Raw genomic sequence first — 5,757 nt, forward strand, 5'->3', positions numbered from 1 at the left:
CGGACCCGGGTCGAGGCTCGAGAGCGGCCCCGCGAGGCACAGGCCGGGACCTAGAGTGGGCAGCGCGGGCCCGAGACCCCAGTTCCGGGCAGGCGAGGAGGGCCTCGGCGGCGAGCGGGTTCCCAGCCTAGACTCCGTCCCCTCGCCCGGCTCGGGAGAAGGTCTCTGGCTTAGGAGCCGGGAGTCGTTTTGGGGTTCGCGGTCCCTTGGGGCAGGGCTCGGGCGGCCTCACGGAGCCGGGGGCCGCTTGGCCACCGTGGCACGGGCGGGTGGGAGTTGTTGCGGCGCTGCTCTTGGCGGAGGTCTGGAAGAATTCTTTTTTATGTCTGGGTGCCTATGAATTCTTGGAGAGAGAAGGGTTTGGAATGCGACGAGCCTCCAGCCAGGTGTTCTCACCCTCGGAGCCTCTCAGGCACGTTAGAGACAACGCGAGGAGCGTAGCAGGTTGCTCTGTCTTAACTTCAGTTAATTTGGTTCAGCTTTCAATTACTTACGGGCTGATTGTCCAGACTCCATGCTTTTCGCGTTCCTCCTTCCGGCCTTTTGGTCATTTCTTTACTCGCTAGCACCTCCCCTAAGAAAGGAGGAGATGAAACAAACCAACCAGGGTCGCTCTTTTCTAACCACTTAAAAAGGCTTTGGGGGCGAGGGAGCTTAAGGGTGTATGTAGAGTTGAGTACCCCGAGATTATTGTAACATCCCTGGGTGTCATATTCGGTGGAGTTCTTTACCCCTCTTCATGGAAAGCGCTTACTTCCTGGGAGTGAACAACATATGTTATTTTTCACCTTTGTAAACTACTCACCAAACTTAGTTCAAATACTGGGCGTAGTAAGAGAAATTCGGAAGACAAAAACAGCACCCTGTGTTAGTTCATTTTGACTCAAAACGGATATTTGCTCTTGAAGTTTGAATAAAATTACTAGTTGTGATTTGGAATCCTGGGTCGTTCCCTGATCTGGCCCTCACCTAGCTGTTGAATGGAGTTAAAAAAGACACCAAGTGTCTTGTATTTCAGTTGGAGGTCTATTGGAGGAAGTTAGTTGGTTTGAAGAGTAGCCAGATAAATAGGAAAAAATAAGCAGAATTCTGGGGTGATTTAGTGGGGCAAAAATTTCTATGCTTTTGACAGGATGTTTTGGTGCCTGAGATACTTCTTTTTCGTCAGCCTTACACAAGAAATGGAGAGATGAGTGTAATAAAGCTTCCTGTACCAGTTACCCAGCTTCAGCCATTGTTGTCACGTGACTGGTCCTGTTTCATCTACCTGCTGGATATTTTAAAGCAACTCTGAAAATCGTTTCATGTGTAAATCCTTTAAGTGTATCTGAAAGGTGAATACCTGAGGGGAAAAAAACCACAGAAACACAACATAAAGCACAAACACAATGTCATTAAACCCAAGGAATACTAGCAATGATTTCTTAAATACAGTTGTCGGTTTTCTAATTTCACTGATCCTTATAAGAAATCTTTTTTTTTTTTTTTTACACAATTGGTTTGTTTGAATCAGGACTACAGAACTCTATTATTTAGATTAAAAAATATGTATGTATTATCTTAATTTTTTTACTTTTCAAGCTCTTTTGCATTAGAAAAAAGCTATTGAGAAGAGAAATATTTATTCTTGTGTGTGCATTTTTTTAGAGAAAAGTGTTACTGATTCATAACATTGTTTATGGATGACATAAAGTTTAAATTGCAAACATTGGAACCTGTTAAATGATTGGTTTGATAGGATAGAAAGAAGGCTATTGGATTTTTTTCCCCTCAGAATAAATCTGCAGCCTTTATTTTTTGGCTCATGTTGAAGGAAAAATGGTGGCAATGTCAGTGAAAAACACATTTTCTTATAAGCCAATATCAAGTTTCTTTGTTTTTTAATGCTTTGTGGATTCCTCCCACCTCCCCTTCCCTTCCCAGTTGTCTTAAGCCAGGCATGTTTCTGCTCAGAAAGAACTGGATAAGAAATGAGCACCTGCTTATTAGCTATCAAGTTAAGGCATTGGGCCACTTTTCAGTTACTGGAAAGAACATAAAATACGTGACTATTTTAATCCTTATATTGTTATTTTAAATTTTTAGCCACTCAGTGTTCATTTAAAATTAGATTTTACTATCTAATCTGAGGGCTTCCAGGTGGTAAAGAATCTACCTGCCAGTGCAGGAGACACAGGAGATGTGGGTTCAATCCCTGGGTTGGGAAGATCCCCAGGAGAAGGAAATGGCAGCCCACTCCAGTATTCTAGCCTGGAAAATTCCGTCGACAGAGGAGCCTGGTGGGCTACAGTCCATGTGGTCACAAAAGAGTTGGACACGACTGAGAGCGCATAGTGCTCACATACACATACATACACGTACACAGCTAATCTGAGGGATCTTATTTGGATTACGTATGTTATGTTATGGAGAAGGCAACGGCACCCCACTCCAGTACTCTTGCCTGGAAAATCCCATGGACGGAGGAGCCTGGTGGGCTGCAGTCCATGGGGTCGCTAGGAGTTGGACACGACGGAGCGACTTCACTTTCACTTTTCCCTTTCATGCATTGGAGAAGGAAATGGCAACCCACTCCAGTGTTCTCGCCTGGAGAATCCCAGGGACGGGGGAGCCTGGTGGGCTGCGGTCTGTGGGGTCACACAGAGTCGGACACGACTGAAGCGACTTAGCAGTAGCAGCATGTTATGTTATATCAGTGACTGATGTTTGTTTAAACATAGAGTTCTAGAATTTTGTTTTAGCTTATGAAATTCTGAGTGAGATTTTGATAGGTGTTAAGCAAGTTTCCTTTTTCAGTTGACTGGGATAAGAGTCAGTTTTCACAGATCATACAGACAAAATACATGGCCAGTATTTTCGTTTCTTCCTGGGCTTCCCTTGTGGCTCAGATGGTAAAGAATCTGCCTGCAATGCAGGAGACCCACTTTCGATCTCTGGGTTGGGAAGATCCTCTGGAGAAGGGAATGGCAACCCACTCCAGAATTCTTGCCTGGAGAATCCCATGGACAGAGGAGCCTGGCAGGCTATAGTCCATGGGGTCACAAAGAATTGGACATGACTGAGCGACTAACACAAAACACATGGAACCTTTCTGGTCGTCGGTTTGTGTGGTCCCGCCGTGCACAGCACCTTGCGTGCTCTAGCAGTGCCCTACTGTTTCCATTTACACAGCACGATGGATGTTCTTTTATTAGTATATGCAGAGAAAAAAATGATCCTGATTATCTAATTTTTCACAGTTAATCTCCAGTTCATCATTTTAATCCTTTTTTTTAAATCCCCCAAGTGTGGTAGTTGTATTTTTCAGGTTTTAAGGAATGTGTTCTGTTGACTTATCTAGAAAGATTAATACATTTCTATTCCATCACAATGGCTGTAGAGGGAAGAAAGATCATTATTTCACTTATCTCACAGTCAGACATAAAAATGGGGATGTCATTCAGAAATTAGGAGTTGTTTCAGGATTGAGTGGGCTTCCCTTGTGGCTCAGCTGGTAAAGAATCCGCCTGCAATGTGGGAGACCTGGGTTCGATACCTGGATTGGGAAGATCCCCTGGAGAAGGGACAGGCTACCCACTCCAGTATTCTGGCCTGGAGAATTCCATGGACTGTCTAGTCCATGGGGTTGCAAAGACTTGGACATGACTGAGTGACTTTCACTTCACTTCAGGATTGAGTGCGGTTCTGGGGCATCTTCAGTTCTGACTTTTCGCTGGTGGTGAGTTAGTTACTGTTGTTCAGTCACTAAGTCGTGTCCAGCTTTTTTCGACCCCATGAACTGCAACGTGCCAGCCTTCCCTGTCCTCCACCATTGCCTGATGTTTGTGAAAATTCACTTCCATTGAGTCAGTGATGCCATTCAGCCATCTCATCCTCTGTTGCCGCCTTCTCCTGCTTTCAATCTTTCCCAGCATCAGGGTCTTTTCCAGTGAATTGGCTCTTCACATCAGATGGCCAAGTATTGGAGCTTCAGCTTCAGGATCAGTCCTTCCAATGAATATTCGGGGTTGATTTCCTTTAGGATTGACTGGTTTGATCTTCTTGCAGTTCAAGGGACTCTTCCAGCACCACCGTTCGAACACATCAGTTCTTTGACTCAGCCTTCTTTATGGTCCAACTCTCACAGCCATACACGAGTACTGGAAAAACCATAGCTTTGACTAGATGGACCTTTGTTGTCAAAGTAATGTCTCTGCTTTTTAATAGGCTGTCTAGGTTTGTCAAAGCTTTTCTTCCAAAAATAAGCGTCTTTTAATTTTGTGGCTGCAGTCATCGTCCACAGTGATTTTGGAACCCAAGAAAATAAAAGTCTTTGTCACTGTTTTCACTTTTCCCATATGTATGTGCCATGAAGTGATGGGACTGGATGCCATGATCTTCGTGTTTTGAATGTTGAGTTTTAAGCCAGCTTTTTCACACTCCCCTCACCCTATCAAGAGGCTCTCTAGTTCCTCTTCATTTTCTGTAGTGGTATCATCTGCAAGTCTCAAGGTTGTTGATATTTCTCCTGGCAGTCTTGATTCCAGCTTGTGATTCATCCAGCCTGGCGTCTTGCATTATGTACTCTGCATGCAAGTTAAATAAGCAGGTGAACTAGTATAGTAGCTCTTTGCTTTTAATGACATATAATGCCTCTGTCATTCCTGGAAAGATTCCTGCCTTTAGGGGAGTTCTGGCTGTCTCATCGACAACTGTCTATGTTCTAGACTTTCGTCTTGGTTCCACACATTCACCTTACTCAGGTATGATCACAGGGTCTCGGGTCCCTCCCCTGAGACAGGAACATGGTGATTCGCTTAAGGGACCTGTGTGAGCATAGTAGGTACTCCAGAGCTTTCCAGAGGAAGTAGTCCAGGTGGCAAATGTGTCAGGTAGTCCTCATTTGCGTCATGTTTGAATTAAGAATAAACTATTTGCATACGTTAGATCAAAAAAGAAAAAAAGATGTATAATCTGAACGATCCCTTGGCTTACCTTGTTCCTGCTCTGATACTTCAGGTGATTGATACCTGAAAGGAAGGGAAGATATCCTAATTTGTCATAAATGGGTAAAAAAGCAGATGACAAACTTGTGAGCTGCTAGTAACCTCTTCAGCCTTCTATACTGGTGATCCCTGAGGAGCTTATGTAGGCATTTTTGATGTTGCTTACCAGCTAGTTGGACATTACTTTCCTTCTAAGTTTATTCCAGTCTGGCAGTTGGTCTATACATTGGGCAAGGCATTGTTTAACTGAGGTCCGGAGTGTCTGGTTAAGTTAGAAAAGCAGTTCTCAAACTTTCTGGTCCTAGGACCTCCTTATACTCTTAAATTACTAGGGAACCCAAAAGGCTTTTCTTTATGTGGGTTATATCAGTCAATGTCTGTGTGTGTGTTAAGTCACTCAGTCATGTCCAACTCTTTGTGACCTTATGGGCTGTAGCGTGCCAGGCCCCGATGTCCATGGGATTTTCCGGTGGACAAGAATACTGGAATAGGTTGCCATTTCCTCCTCCAGGATCTTTACTACCCAGGGATCAAGCCTGCATCTCTTGCATTGGCAGGCAGATTCTTTACCACTGAGCCACCTGGGAAGCCCATATTAATGGATCAGATCAGATCAGATCAGTCGCTCAGTCGTGTCCAACTCTTTGCGACCCCATGAATCGCAGCATGCCAGGCCTCCCTGTCCATCACCAACTCCCGGAGTTCACCCAGACTCACGTCCATCGAGTCAGTGATGCCATCCAGCCATCTCATCCTCTGTCGTCCCCTTTTC

General features: G+C 44.7%; 1 protein-coding gene across 2 annotated transcripts in view; it reads left to right on the forward strand.

Moving 5' to 3' along the window:
* The window catches only part of EIF5B (eukaryotic translation initiation factor 5B), a 128,137-nt gene that overhangs the window by 387 nt on the left and 121,993 nt on the right, over positions 1-5,757 (forward strand). The window lies entirely within an intron of this gene.

Source organism: Bison bison, unplaced genomic scaffold (assembly GCF_000754665.1).
Source record: "Bison bison bison isolate TAMUID 2011002044 unplaced genomic scaffold, Bison_UMD1.0 scf7180017864508, whole genome shotgun sequence".
Classification (NCBI taxonomy): Eukaryota; Metazoa; Chordata; class Mammalia; order Artiodactyla; family Bovidae; genus Bison; species Bison bison.